This window comes from Protomyctophum parallelum (genome assembly GCF_964188405.1).
Source record: "Protomyctophum parallelum genome assembly, chromosome: 8".
NCBI lineage: Eukaryota > Metazoa > Chordata > Actinopteri > Myctophiformes > Myctophidae > Protomyctophum > Protomyctophum parallelum.
In genome coordinates, this window is record NC_139703.1 from 12,421,176 (window position 1) to 12,438,257 (window position 17,082).

The 17,082-nt window shown below is 41.9% G+C and overlaps 1 protein-coding gene across 1 annotated transcript in view; it reads left to right on the top strand.

Annotated features, from left to right (window-relative positions):
• Positions 1-17,055: 17,055 nt before the first annotated feature.
• Positions 17,056-17,082, top strand: part of abraa (actin binding Rho activating protein a) — an 8,465-nt gene continuing 8,438 nt past the window's right edge. The window contains exon 1 of the mRNA XM_083770655.1: positions 17,056-17,082. This exon is cut by the window's right edge and continues 96 nt beyond it. The gene's annotated coding sequence lies outside the window, so the exon portion shown is untranslated.

Here is a 17,082-nt window from a genome sequence, read left to right on the forward strand (position 1 = left end):
CACAAAACACCAAAATAATACAAGACCTACTTTAACCACAAACATTAAGACAAAACATGAAGCCTGCAAAATTCACAAAACACAACACAAAACACAAAAATAATACAAGATCTACGTTAACCACCAGCATTAGGACACATGAAGCCTGCACTATTCACAAAACACAACACAAAACACAAAAATAATACAAGACCTACGTTAACCACAAACATTAGGAAAAACATGAAGCCTGCAGAATTCACAAAACACAACACAAAACACCAAAATAATACAAGACCTACTTTAACCACAAACATTAGGACAAACATGAAGCCTGCAAAATTCACAAACACCACCCCACCCACCAAAATAATACAAGACCTACGTTAACCACCAACATTAGGACAGCATGAAGCCTGCAAAATTCACAAAACACAACACAAAACACAAAAATAATACAAGACCTACGTTGAACAAAAACATTAGGACACATGAATCCTGCAAAATTCACAAAACACAACACAAAAAACAAAAATAATACAAGACCTACGTTGAACAAAACATTAAGACAAACATGAAGCCTGCAAAATTCACAAAACACAACACAAAACACAAAAATAATAAAAGATCTACTTTAACCACAAACATTAGGAAAAAACATGAAGCCTGCAAAATTCACAAAACACAACACAAAACACAAAAATAATACAAGACCTACTTTAACCACAAACATTAGGAAAAACATGAAGCCTGCAGAATTCACAAAACACCATCCCCACACACCAAAATAATACAAGACCTACGTTAACCACCAACATTAGGACAGCATGAAGCCTGCAAAATTCTAGAAACACAACACAAAATACCAAAAATAATACAAGACCTACGCTGACCAAAACATTAGGACAACATGAAACCTACAAAATTCTAAAAACACAACACAAAACCCAAAAATAATACAATACCTACGTTAACCACCAACATTAGGACCACACTTACCTTCTCCAGTCACAAAACAAAACACGAACCATTAAAATCACATCAGGGCATAGTTGGTATTGCAGTGTAATTATATATATATATAGAAATTGACCACTAGGTGGGGGTATCCTTGACTTACCCAAGAAATAAACAAAAGTCTGGCTAGAGTGCACCCTCCGAACCAGCCATACGGACAGTCATACATACAGCCATATACATATAGATAAGCAGAAAACACATAAAATGGACTCACCCCTAGCTGTCTAGCCTACACTACACCTACTGTACATCCCATTACACTGACGTATATATGCATATGGAAAATGTAATGCTGGGGTTAACCATAACAAAAGCCATGTGTTTTCCCTGTCAACTATCAGCTGTTGTCAGCTGTCAGCTGTCATCTGTCACCTGTCAACTGTCACCTGTCACCTGTCACATGTCACATACCACTTTCAATGATAAGGGACCCCCCATCCCTGTGCCCCCCCCTCATGTATTATGCATACAAGCCACATCAAAGATAAGGACCCCCACCCCTGGTTTTTTAAAATCTAATTAACATATACTGATGTCCCCCTGGCACTTGAAACGGATTCTCAATAGCCACCTGGCACTTGAAAGGAGTGGAGAGAGCCCCCACCCTTGTTTACACAACACCCCTGTTTTTTAAAATCTAATTAACACATTCTGATGTCCACCTGGCACTTGAAACGGATTCTCAATAGCCACCTGGCACTTGAAAGGAGTGGAGAGAGCCCCCACCCTTGTTTACACAACACCCCTGTTTTTTAAAATCTAATTAACACATTCTGATGTCCACCTGGCACTTGAAACGGATTCTCAATAGCCACCTGGCACTTGAAAGGAATGGAGAGTCCCCCCCACCCCTGTTTACACAACACCCTTTGAAAACTGCCAGATGTCAGTTCAAAGGAATGGAGAGCCCTATTGTTTCCTTTTCACACCTGTATGCGGAATCTCTGCACCTGGCCTTCGGAACCTGCACCTGGCATTTTTTCAGAATGCCAGCCGGCATTTTTGAAAGGAATCGAACCCCCATTGTTCTCATTTTCACACTTTGAAAACGGAGGTGTCTAGACGGTCAACACGGTCAACACAGCTGTTCCGACACAGCTGTGTCCCACAGGATGAAAGAGGAAGGGAGGGAGAGAGAGATGATCAGCTTTTTTTTTTAAACACACACATACATTATAAAAACTATTATTAGCTTTTATTATTTAATAATAACACTATGCTAATTATATTTATGATATTTATGATATATATATATATATAATATGATTTATGATTTATGGAATGTATGGAATTCAAGGAATGTAAATAATTGAATGCATAAATTAATTACTCATTTGCATAATTTATGCATTAATTGACTCAGTGGCGCCCCCAGTGGTCAAAAAGGGTGGTGTCCCCCCACCCAATTATACTACTCATCTGCATGACTGAATACAATTAATAATGAATTAGCCTATCATGATAAGTCTTAGCATGAGCTTTTAAGCTACACAAAGAGACGTGAACTGAGATAGTTGACTTGAAACGTTAACGTCAAACAAGAAATAAATATGTAGCCATTTTAAACAAGTTAATTGTATTGCCTTTTTGGGGCCATTTACATTAGGCTACTGGAGAAGACGAGGACAGATATGAGAAAAAAAATATGTTTTATTTAATTACCTTAATGGACAGGATTACTCCAGACTTGTCAAGGGACAACATTTCAGACATAGCCTAAGATAATTAAAATAAATAAAAAACATCCAAAATAAACGGTCCAAAATAAACCATTGCAAGAGAGAATTTGCGTGACCTGTTTGAAAACATGGTCTGTGTTGCCAGTACATTACAGTAGCAGTGTGTTGCAGGGATATCCTAACTGTAAAACAGCAATAAATAAGACCCTGCATTTATACATTTTACATCAATAGTAATTTAGTGACTAAATCTCGGCTCAACAGCATTGACTACATTTTTGTCAATGCTGTTGAGCCGAGAGACTCACGTGAGATGAGAAAGTACTCCATACCCATTCAAATACCAGTACAGGTTAAGTACAAGTCAAGTCATGGACCTCTACTAAAGTGGTTCTCAAACTTTTTGTCTCCACCAGGCCGCAGGCATGGGGAGAGAGTATGTTTTGCACCGTCTGTGTGTATGTCCGTGTGTGTGTGTGTGTGTGTGTGTGTGTGTGTGTGTGTGTGTGTGTGTGTGTGTGTGTGTGTGTGTGTGTGTGTGTGTGTGTGTGTGAATCCGTCCGTCCATCCGTCCGTCCGTCCGTCTGTTACCAGCTAATCTCCGGCACCGTTAACCCGGTGCACACACTCCCTGGATGCCAATGATGAACCTCTGCCCCAAATTTTCCAGAATGGCCTGTTATAGCGCCACCAGGAGGCCGACTTTTGAAAAACAATTTATTTTTATATTACTCTTCCAGATTCTCCCGTAAATCGTTACACACTATCTCATATGTTGAAGCCGGATCTGTCCAATATTTTATATTCCATCCTAATTGGCTAATTTGGCTTTTAAAGTTTGCAGGATTGGCCCGTTTTGAACAAAAAGCCTCAAATCATGAACGCAGCATGCAATTTACGTGAAATATTTCACAGTCTTTCCTACTAGGCTGAGGAATATATCCCAGCCCTTTTCACATTGGCCTATTATAGCGCCACCAGGAGGACATAACCTGACCTGCCCTGGTGGAGACCTGTGCCCCGAGGGGCACTTTATCTAGTTTTCTCTCAGGTCACCCCTGTAAACCAATCCATACAAGGCACCCTTGAATGTCATTGTTACATTATAGAACCTTACCATTTATGTCATAATATAATACGGTACGTAAATATTTAAATATTTTCCCCGCTTTGGCCATATCTTGTGACTGAAATAACTTTATCCAACCAACATCTTAAGTACCAACCAAACGTAAACTCTACTGTAGCCTTTTTTATTATTATTATTATGCAAAGCAGGTGTGATGAAAGTGCAAAACAGAAGTTGATTGGTCACTGATTTTGGTGTAACACCAGGATGGAACCACCAGGTCAACCTGCTATCCACTCATTGTGTCACTAAGTACAATACTATATTTTATTTATTGTCTCCACCAGGCCGAAGGCATGGGGAGAGAGTATGTTTTGCACTCCGTCCGTCCGTGTGTCCGTGTGTGTGTGTGTGTGTGTGTCCGTCCGTCCGTTAGCAGCTAATCTCGGCCACCGTTAACCCGGTCGATGCCAAATTTTGCACACACACTCCCTGGATGCCAACGATGAACCTCTGCCCCAAACCTTCCAGAACGGCCTGTTATAGCGCCACCAGGAGGCCGCTTTGTGCAAAACAAGTTTTTGCACAGCACACCTACAGATTTTGTCCAAACATCACGCAAATTGGTACACAGTCTCTCTAGAGCCATTCAACCAAACCGGTCTTTCAGATTTCTCACACTCCATCCTGATTGGTTAAGATTGGCTTCCAAAGTTCACAGGAGTGCTCAGTTTCAAACAAAATGCTGCAAATCATGAACACATCGCGTGATTTCCGTGAAATTGTGCACCCACATTCCCACTAGGCCGAGGACAAAATGCCACATGAACAATTTCAACTCAACCTCAAGGTGGCGCTATAACTGGCCGAAAAGTGTTTTTACCTCTAACTGCACGGATCTGTGGATAACCTGGTGGAGACCTGTGCCCAGAAGGGCACTTTTTCTAGTTTATTATCTATTTCAAACTTATCTGTCCACACACACTCTAGGGTCTCATTGATGGACGTACGGACAGTTCAGAAACATGCCTACCAATGACATCATCAATTCTAAACTAATGGAAATGACAGCCGATCTCTTCCTGGAAAGTTAGCATGCTGAAATAGAAGCCATCTTGCATTAATTAATTATTGCATTAATAATTAATAAAAAAACAACAACAACATCTTTGAAATTGTTAGACATGACCAAAGCTGCCTATACCGATGATGTCACTGGTTGTCAAAGTGAGTAGACCGAAAATGCTATAATGAACATTAGCAAGGAATAATTATATGAAGACGGGTTGGAAAGTGGTCCTTTCATGAAAAAATCTGATGCACTTTTTACTTTGCAGAATATTGTGCAATGAATCATCTAACTAAGTATTTTCAATGTAATTTCTTCCATTGCTTAAAAATATATATAAAAAATATGATCTATGTTAGTCAGGCATTTCTTCTTAATACTGAATCCATTTCAAAGGATCCTTTGCAATACCAAAATAGGAGCAGGCTATCTAAAAACAGCATATTTTCACACCCATATTTTACCAATTGATTCTACAGCCATAGTTCGACGTAGCGCTGCATGGATTCCTCGTTACTCATATTTTATATAAAAAATGTATATATTCATTGAGAATTGCTATCCAAAACTAGGTAGACCTACTACAGTATATGTTAAAATTAGCAATGCCTTTTTTAAATAGTTAGTTGTGTTCTTCATTTAAGCTGTGTCATGATAAATATTTTTGGATGTCAACTAGACAAGCAGAAGGCCATAGTCTGTGTGGTGAAAATGAAAATAGACTGTATGTTCCCTGTAAAATTGTTGATATCATAAAATATTTGTATTTGATTTGAGCCTTTCTGCCACCACTCTCATATTGCAGGGGGTCATCAAACATTTCCATGTCAAGGAAGGACCCCGAAATAGATAGGTATTTGGCCGCAAAGACCCACCTGGAAATAAGGTTAAAGTGGTTTTGATTCTAGTTTAACTATGTTTGCTGGGGATTCCCTGGAGTCTCTTCAAGGACACCTTAGGGGTCCCTGGTCCGTACCCCACTTTGACCCTGTTATATTGGGCCTTGCATTACCAATTCTGCATTATAGTTTTTTAGAAAGACGCCGTTCTCTTGAATTTAAATTCTAATTAATCTTTGTTTCAAAAGGGAATGTATTAAGTCGGTTTAATTGTTGTGAATGAAGTCAAATAACACAAAAATCTATTTTAAAAGTGACCCAAAGAATGTTTTTTGTCTATATTAATTTGTGACAAAATGTGTTAAGTGTGTACAGGTATTTCCAATAAATGTGTTACTTTATGCTAGGCCAGATGTCAAGTTCAAACTTTAAAGTTAGTCATGTTCAATTGTTCATCCACAAGTAACAAGGAAATTGAAGAATCATTTGATTTCTTGTTGATTTCTTGATGTCGTGCCCTCTGAGAGGAAAGACTTGTATGATCGTCACAAATTCATTCAGAATAGTTTTATAAACCATCACAGAAGTCTCCTAGCTTGCATCTAGTCTGCAAGCAATAATAAGGTTGGATTTGCTGGGGGGGTGTGTGTAAATCTGCTTTTGATATTCACATCTGGGTCACGTGTGTCAGCTTATATATCTGCTATATTCTACGCGCAAGACAGTCATAGGACATGGCATGACTTTGGCTTAAAGGTGACTTCTGTGGTGACTACACATATAAACCTTCTGCTGAATTAACTTAACTTAGGTTTGGTGAAAATAAAACAAATATGTGGACCAATGTGAATGGAAGTTTGAAGGTAATATATGTTTAATTCATTATAAATGGAACGTACTGTATATGTGGGAGGGATCAGCATTAATTTATATATTTTTTGATGTGCATATGTTATTGATTGTATAACCTTGCTCATACAATATTTTGTATGAGGTTGATTAATGTATCCATCTTTCGAAAAGAAGCGTGCTAAAGAAAGAGCTATTTAGCTATAATAATTATCATATGACACACCAGCACCAAAGCTATTCCACAAACAAAGGGATTTATACATACATAATTCCACGTTATTTTAGCTGTTCCACGCAATTTTAGTTATTTTAGCTGTTGGGACACGCTGGGATGTTAAGTAACTATTTATTGCAATCAATTGTAAAGTTGAGGCCTTATTACACAATCAGTATTTTGTCAGGGCTAAGAAAATACTTTCTTCACATGGCAACTACAAAGCTACAGGATACAATTCATTTATAATGGAATCCAGTGACACAAAGATACAAAGCGAAGCGACACCCAACATTTGTAGCTGCTACAAAATCTACAAAGCTACAAAAACAATTCAAGTTGAGCTGGCTTCAACTGCAGCTACAAAGCTAGTAGTGTTTAATCATTTCCACTCACCTTATCTCTATTCACACAACTCCTGCTTGTAATGGAGGGGGAAATTATTTCCATCCTTGATCTTTTAAAACCCAGGCTTTATATTTTCCTTGATCTTTTTCTTCCTCTTGACGTCAACAAGCATGTTGATCAAGACTTCAACAGCGACTTGGCGATAGATGTGCTGTGTTGCTTCGTTTGTACCTTTTGCAGCTGACAGTGTGAACACAGGTGGATAACAATCTCATGAAATAAACAAAATAATAACGACAATTTCACCTCATCATCACTTTCTTCTGAGGGAATGAATATGCGGTTAACATTACGTGTCTTCTCCCCACTTATTTCAATTGTATTGGCTTAATTGATATTAACGATTGATTGATTGATTGATTGATTGATTGATTGATTGATTGATTGATTGATTGATTGACTCAGTCATTCAGGACAAAAGCTAAATATTCCACTCTGTAATGCTCAATGTTCTGTTTTTGACATTTGAATGCTTGTCCTGCAACTTTGTGTGATTTTATTGATTAAGTGGAGTAAGAAATAAAGATCATTTGAAATGTTGGCAGAGAGACCCCATCTGTGAGGCTGACGATCGATTCAATCGATTACTTAAATAGAGTAGACTCATCTTTCACCACATTAAGTTGCACATTGTTACCTTTTTCAAGAGAGCCCCCTCCTTCTCTCTCTCCCCCACCTCCCACCCCTCCCATGACAGGCCCTTCCTTGGTGTGGCAGGCTGCCCAGGCAGGTCACAGCAGGGTTGGATGTGAAGCATTACACAGGTGCAGGCAGTCTTCTTGGAAGTTGGAACCGGGTGGAATAACGTTGTGTTCCTTCCACACGTTATATCAAACCGGGGAAACTCCCCCCCCCCCCCCTATCAGTGTTGTGATTTGGGTGACCATCTATAGGTAGTAGACAAAACAGGGAATTCCCTGAAGAAGACCTCCTACTGTAGGTCAAAATGTTGGATTCTTGTCAATAAATATACAGCATCGTGGCTACGAGTTGCACCTTTTTCTTATTTTTCGTTGACCATCTGATTCTATAAGGTCCCTATAGAAGTCTCCATCTAAACCTTGGGGTGGTGGGTGAGGATCCGTCGAGTCGCAGGCACGGAGAACATATAACACAACGAAGTATTACACATATCTTCTGAAGTTTATTATTACACACAGAGAGAAATATATACAGTAAGAACAGTGGATCTGTGTGGAGTTTGCATGGTTCAGGTTCAGGTTCAGGTTCATTTATTAGTTTGTCCCCGTGGGGCGATTTGGTTTACAGCAAGGCATAACACAGACAGGTAACATGAAACACAAAAACACAGCAAAAGGCACATAGTACACATAGAACATTTAAAACAGGATGGCAGTTCAAGGTATCAGTGTATACATTATAATTCATAACTTTTCCAGAAAGTTGTATAAAAATAAGTAAAAAAAAACTATTAATACAGATACAATTTATCTCCTCCTATCGGCATTTAGAGCCTTGATAGCTACAGGCACGAAGGAGAACTTATACCTGTTGCTTTTGGCCCCTGGAACTTTTAGGCGAATGCCAGAGGGAAGCAGCTTGAACTCAGAGCTGAGGGGATGGGAGTTGTCCGTAAAAATGGACTTGGCTTTCTTAAGCACCTGATTTTTAAATACTTGGTCTAGACTACTGAAGTTAACTCCGGCAATCTTTGAGGCCGTTCTCACAATCCTACCAAGGTGGTTTTTGTCCTTTACAAATTGCATGTTCTCCCCGTGTACCCTAGGGTAGGTACCCTCACAAAAACATGCAGTAATCCTGGTCTCTAAACTACGATGGAGCAGTTGATGGTGCTGCGGAAAGGAACAGGTCGGAATAACGTGTTCCTTCCACACGCTACGTCTGGTCGTGGAAACTCTCCCCTGTCAGGTGAAAAGAAGCATGCTTAGAAATGGTACATTTATATAGCACCTTTATCCAAGGCACTTTACATAGATTGGAAAACCTAGCCCTGGTCCACGGCTTACAGCGAGTCTCTCTCTGACGCCCTGTGGAAGTCCCTTCCGCAGCCCTCTGGTGATATTCTCACTCCCGTGCGCGGGTTTTCAAATCCCCGCAAATAAACAAAACGACGTAACTACTCACCGAAACAACGCCTGCTAGTCCTTGGTAAAAGTCTATTCTCGTAGCTGGGAAGCGTCTCGGGTCCCCAGTTTCTCTCTAAAATGCACTTTGTGCCATTTTAATAACGCAATGTACCCTGAATTTACCGGGCAGAGTCATTTCTTCTACTATGGCATATCCGGGTTTTGCCTGCGCCGATCTGGTTGGATTCATTTTATTTAATGATTACAATAGTGCATTTTAGAGAGAAACTGGGGACCTGAGACGCTTCCCAGCTACGAGAATAGACTTTTACCAAGGTCTAGCAGGCGTTGTTTCGGTGAGTAGTTACGTCGTTTTGTTTATTTGCGGGGATTTGAAAACCCGCGCACGGGAGTGAGAATATCACCAGAGGGCTGCGGAAGGGACTTCCACAGGGCGTCAGAGAGAGACTCGCTGTAAGCCTAGCTGGACCAGGGCTAGCGGAAACCATGCAAGGCACCAACCAGCACATCAGGAGCAATTCGGGGTTCAGTGTCTTGCTCAAGGACACTTCGACACTCACTCTGGGGGAGCCCGGGTTCAAACTGGCAACCTTGCAGTTACCATCCGGCTACTCTACCCCTGAGCCACCGCCGTCCATAGAAGGAAGCATGAAGTCAGTCCGCTGTGTAGCGCCCAGGATTACATTAGATAATTAACACTGGGTGAAAAAATGGGTTACAAAATCGTGGGATAAAATAAATAAAAAAGAACGGTGGATGTACCTACTATGACGTACCTAGTAGATTATGGAAACATAGATAAGAACAGAATGAGCACAAGCTGGAACTCATATAATATTGCACATAGTATTTGAAAATGGCTTGGTGGCAATATGCACTGTTCTACTAATGTTCTGTTCTTTATTTAGTTCCTGAAATGGCAACATATGGGGCAAGGGGTGGAGTCAGCTGTGATGCAGAGGACCATACCAACATACTTGATTGAGAAGGGGGGAATTGGGAATTGTTTAGGGATTCCAGTTGGCTCTAATTGCTGTCCACCCCTTTGTGTATTTATTGGTTTGGTCCACCACTATATAAGTCTCCCTCATGTGTCATTTGAACAGGTCTGTTGGTTGAGTTCATTTCCTGTTTTGTGCCACACTATTTTCATTTAAGCTTTGACTGCTCGGTCCCTCACAGGGCAATCGGCATACAGTCTCTCTCACACAGATCTTGAGTGCTACTGTAGGCTATATGCGGCTGCATTACTACTTGCCTACTCGCCTCCCGGCCAAGGCTACATAGGTGGCAACGGTGTGTACTATGGGTTCTGTATCCTATATAGCACCATTGAGCGTAGTCGACAGCATGTTACCTGCCTGGGGTGGAGGACGGAGGTCCCCCCAGTCAGTCAGGCCAAGCTCCTTGATGGCGCATGTGGACGGTCCCGGGTTCGCCTCCCGGCCGAGGCTACACTAATGTATCCATTTGTAACTGTCAGTAGAGAAAACAGGAAAACCATGGTGCTCAGGCGATATAAAATGGTTAAAAGTAGTCAAAAGTAATATGTCGGATACAGTACAAAGGTTTGCGTGCGTGCGTGCTTGCTTGCGTGCGTGCATTCATTCATTCCAAAAATATCCATTCTACAGTATAGCGTGTGTGGCGATGCGACCCACAGAAAGTTTGAAAACACCTCTGGAAGCTGTCTATCAGACTGTCTGAGACATCTCTCCCTAGTGTCTTAACATTTTGGAGCTGTTGACATTTTCTGACATTTTGGAGCTGGATTACCAAGTGTTTGTGGATGTGGTGCCTGCATTTATTGTGGTTAACCACTTAAAACCCCAGCATATGTCTTGTAGGGAAACTACAAACTCTACAAGCTCATCTGGTGCAAATTTCCGAAGATATTTAATATAGAGCGAAAACAGAAAAGACACTATAGTATAAGCCCTGAGGGTTTAAATACTTAAGTGATTAATGGTGTGCCTCAGTGCACATAGACATGTCATTTGTTACCCTGCTCGCCTTGTTCAACGCAACATCGTTGTTAAAGTCAGGATGCAGGAAATACAACTATTAACAAACAGTGAGGCTTAAACAACAAGGCCGCAGCACAAACAACTAGTCCGCCCCAGCATGTGAGGAATGTATGAAGGTATATTTGACAGGAGCAAAATTTTGTCAGGGCCTCGGGCGTGTTCAGGGAATAGATGCATCATTCTGTTGTGGGGCTTGTAAGACAAAACACATTACCATGAAGCCTGTAAGGAGAAGGGAGCAGCAGGTCGCCAAAATACAGCAGCATGTAAACAAATTATCTAGACATGCACTGGTGTAAAGTATAGCAAAATACATTTACTCAAGTACTGTACGATGTGCCGGCCCAACCATGGCCATATTTGAAGACATATAAATACAGTATGTATGAAGTTGGCTAACTTGGCTATGGATTATCCTTTTTCAAAGTTGAAGTTACACACACAAAAACGTATACAATATAAATGTTTGATCAATAATGCCAATTAACAATTGCAGGATCTATTAATTATGCCATTATGCCACGTCTGCAGGAACCACCCCTCATGGATATTCTAATATGTCACGCACATCCCTGGGATCAACATGCAGAAGTTAGAACTGTGGAAAAATGAAATATTAGACTAATATGCCTTATCAAGGCTCAACATTTCGAATATACGTTTTAATGTTTGTAATTAGAATGTCTAAGTTACTGTGCTTTTACAAACTACATTTCTCAGGGGTGCAGGTGCGTTTCTCCGAACTACTGTGGTGAAGTAGTTGTATATACTGTAGCTTCCAAAGTAATAGCTTCCCAACATTGTATGACTTGTATGTTATACTCACACCATGCGTGCATACTAATTATCTCTCCTCTCCATCTCTCCTGCAGTCCTCTCCTTCCCTAGATCTCAGTCCATGTGCTTGTGAACTGACAGTGGCAATGAAGTCCATAAAAAGCTACAGCGCTCTGATCACAGTAATCAGACAGAAATACACTCATTGCAGGAGATGCACGCACGCACGCACGCACGCACGCACGCACGCACGCACGCACGCACGCACGCACGCACGCACACACGCACACACGCACACACACACACACACACACACACACACACACACACACGCACACGCACACAGCTGATAAATGGGTTCTCCTTATATAAACCCTTACATTAATAGAAATAATAACTAACAATGTAACCACTTATAGCAGATCTACTAGCTTGCAACATGTTCCAATAACGTCCAAAGAAAACGAAAACATCTCTGAAAATCTTTGAAACGTTTTGGAAAAATCGGTGTATTCAATTATTATTATTATTATTATTATTATTATTTATTTTTATTTTATTTTTGTAGGTTTTGTGACTCCTCATTTACAGCCCAAAAAACTTTGAACATTCAGTGGATCTTCTGTGGTCTGTGTTTTCTGAATAACAAGGCTCAGAGAAGTGGTGTGATTGGCCCCTGGCCCCCTGGAGGTACCAGTGCATTAATCTTGGAGCAGAGGTGATGATTGAAAGGCAAAATCCATCAACAGCGACACCCTCAGGCTCAGAACACAGAGAAACAAAACTGCCATGGCTCACTGGAGTGGAATTTTCAACATACATGTTTGAAGGACCATATTAAAGACTTTAAAAGTTTGGTAAAAACCAGCATGTCATGAAAACTTTAAGATGTATGATTAATGTATGATTCATTCAAAGATCAGTTCCTTATTCATGTCAGAGCCACACAAAGCTGAGCAACTCTCATGAGAGTGACTGAAATAACCTGACTTAGTGGCCAACATGTCACCATCTCAGCTTTCCAACACATACTGTGTGTGTGTGTGTGTGCGTGTGTGTGTGTGTGTGTGTGTGTGTGTGTGTGTGTGTGTGTGTGTGTGTGTGTGTGCGTGCGTGCGTGCGTCTGTGTTTGTGCTGGTCAAATTTCTGGCCCAAAGACCTATACTTCAGGCCAAGGCAGCAGCTGTGGCCCATGCTCAGCCCCGTGCACGCAGCAATGCGCATGCAGCACAGCACTGTGATGTGCACTCAGCCAGGAATAGACACGTGCTGCACCAGAGGGACAAGCTGTTAGATTAATGTGTCATTATTAGGCTACAGTATTACAATTAGCCCACTAATTAATTGTGTAATAATGTTGTTGTTAATGCTCATGGAAGACGTTCACCATGGGCACGAGAGTACGCTGTGTGTTGTACTAGGAAATATAGTTGTGGAAGAAGTACCCAGATTGTTTTTATTTTACAGTAAGGGAATCGAACAATACCACAGGGGGTGGCAGTGGTAGCAGTGGCTCAGTGGCCGGTAGAGCGGCTGGATGGGAACCGCAACGTTGACCAGTTCGATCCCGGGCTCCTCCAGAGTTAGTGTCGAAGTGTCCTTGAGCAAGACGCTGAACCCCAAATTGCTCCCGATGTGCAGATTGGTGCCTTGTTTCTTCCGCCATCGGTGTATGTGAATGGGTGAATCGTGAATGTAATGAATACTCTGTTGCATGTAAGGCCCCATTTACACTGGCAGCCAAATCCACCCTGAATAATTAGATCTGTGCCACATCCAGATTGGAATCTTGTTTAAATAAGTCTAAACACAAGCAAGTCACATGGAATCCGATTTTTACAAATACGACTTGAGACACATTCAGAGGTGGTTTCAAATCTGATTCAAATCTGATTTCAGGAGATCCATCTCAGTCTGAACGTAGTATGTAACCTGATCTAAATCAGACTCCATGTGACTTGTTTGTGTTGGATCTGGATGTGGCAGTGGCACAGATTTGATTCAGGCTGCCAGTCTGAACACACAGATCTGTGACATCTCCGATCTGGTCACTTGCAAATGCAGTGTGGTCGGGCGGGCCAAAAGATCAGATTTGAGAAATAAATCAGATTTGAATCGGATTTGACTGGATGTGACTGCAGTCTAAATGGGGCCTATAGGCCTGTATCAAAAATATGTCATTTGAATATATACTGAAAGGAAATGCATAATATTTAATTACAATTTACAATTTACAATTTAGGCATTTAGCAGACGCTCTTAATCCAGAGCGACTTACATTTAAGCAAGAACAAAAGCATGGGAATACATCACATAAAAGCATTTATCATGAAACATGCGTAAGCTAAGAAGGTAACAGTGGAATATCTATATGATGAAACTATACATACACTATACATAATAAACTATACATATTCACTACTATGCTATACATATGTACTATGGCGTGCTATGACTATATACAATACAATTATAGTGCTGTCTACATAACATGCTATAAGTCTGTGTCAAATGATATCTAAGCCAACAGAAATGCTATCTAAGGGGTTAGGGTAAGTGCTATGGGCCATGATGGAGTCTGAAAAGGTGGGTTTTCAGGCTACGGCGGAAGATTGGGAGTGATGCTGCAGTTCTGACTGCAATGGGAAGTGCATTCCACAGTTTTGGAGCCAGAAGGGAGAAGAGTTTGGGACGTTGGGACGTTGGGAATTCAGTCTGACCAGAAGGAGTGATAAAATGTATATCCCCACCGGACATTAACATGAATTGTTGATCTTGCTATGTCTGGACTGCATGTGAATGTATAATCATAAGTCATAATGTGTCTTCAACAGGGGATCCGGGAGCCCTAGGGGCTCCTCTGAGTTACTACAGGAGGGCTGATAAAACTTTGTGTCATATAGGAACATTTTTTGTCCTTATTTGATAAATGTCTTAACCCTCTGTCTTAATCCCCTGCTTTTGGTTATTGCAACAGTAGGTCACAGATTACTATGAAAAACCTGTCCGTCAGTCCGTCCGTTTGTCACGACACCATATATAGCCGTCAGTCCGCCATGCCTCGTGACACGCTTCATATATGGCCATCTGCATATACAGTATGAAGTTCACGACACCGACCTCATCAAACCCTGGATAGCCATGCATGGAGAAGACTGGATCATCATCTAGATCTGGAGCCGGCCAGCAACTCTACATCTGACCTCAAACCTCAAACCTTTAGATCTCCATATATGGAGCTGACTTGTTCTGACATTCCATATATTGATCCTTCCCCACCCGTCCTTCCTCTTCCATGTCTCCCTTTTGACTGATACCTGTCCATTCAAACTCTAGACGGGCCCGCCCCAAAGTTAACACAGCTGCGCCTGGCAGCCGGAAAGAACTAGAGTTCTCAACAGGCCCGAAAATGAAGGCCCTACCTGGGCCCTAACTGGGCTGGCCTAACTAAATGAAGGCCCTACCTGGGCCCTAACTGGGCTGGCCTAACTAAATGAAGGCCCTACCTGGGCCCTAACTGGGCTGGCCTAAGGCCCCGTCTGGCCTTACTATTTAGCACACATTTATGCCCTATACCCGGCCCGAAAACGGCAATAAAATAATAATAAAAAAGGTCCATATATGGGCATTACCAGACATGTTGTTTCAGTGAAGGGCGAGGTCACTTCTCGCCCTCAGGGCGTCTTACTGGTATTATAACAGCGATGACAACATGCCACACTATACTGTGTTCAATGTCTAAACATTCGCCTGTACTGTAATGATGTAATGATGACAGTCCTTTACACACACACACACACACACACACACACACACACACACACACACACACACACACACACACACACACACACACACACACACACACACACACACATAACCCCACAACATTGTCATTGCATGACACACACGCGCACGCACACGCGCACGCACGCACGCACGCACGCACGCACGCACGCACGCACGCACGCACGCACGCACGCACGCACGCACGCACGCACGCACACACACACACACACACACACACACACACACACACATAACCCCACAACATTGTCATTGCATGACACACACGCGCACGCACGCACGCACGCACACACACACACACACACACACACACACACATAACCCCACAACATTGTCATTGCATGACACACACGCGCACGCACGCACGCACGCACGCACGCACGCACGCACACACACACACACACACACCACAATGGAGGGAGGGAGGTCAGTAGACATGCCGGGGTATATGCGTTAATGTGTGTATATTTGTGCTCATATACATGTATACAAGTGTTTGTACTAAATGTGTAACTGAATATTTGTGTCTGTTTGTCATGGGGTTATAGTTGTGTATTTGTGTCATGTGGGTATAATTGTATATAGTGTCATGTGTTAATATTTGACAGTGTATTTGTGCGTGTATATTTGTATGTGCAATGTGTGTATGTTTGTCTGTGTTGTTTATGTGTGTAGCCTATACAGTATGTGAACATGTAGGGAATACTACATGTGTAAAGTTTCTGTGTGTGTATCTGTGTGTTTACATGAGTGCTGTGTGTGTGTGTGTGTGTGTGTGTGTGTGTGTGTGTGTGTGTGTGTGTGTGTGTGTGTGTGTGTGTGTGTGTGTGTGTGTGTGTGTGTGTGTGTGTGTGTGTGTGTGTGTGTGTGTGTGACGTGTGTGTGTGTGTGTGTGTGTGTGTGTGTGTGTGTGTGTGTGTGTGTGTGTGTGTGTGTGTGTGTGTGTGTGTGACGTGTGTGTGTGTGTGTGTGTGTGTGTGTGTGTGTGTGCGTGCAATGCATGCACGTATGAGAACCGTCCTAAACCCTAACATCAACACCAGACAAGACACCTGTCCCTCCCACTGTGTGTATGTGTGTGTGTGTGCGTGCGTGTCAGTGAAACAGTAAACCAGTCCTGTGCCACTGAATGTTTGACATCAATCCCTCCCTCCCGGGTCGTGTGAAAGCGGAACCGTGTGACATCACTTCCTGTTAGGACCCCCTGGCTATTTAAAGGGTGCAGGCCGGACCCCCACAGTGGTGTGTGTGAGTTCAGACTAACATGCAGCTG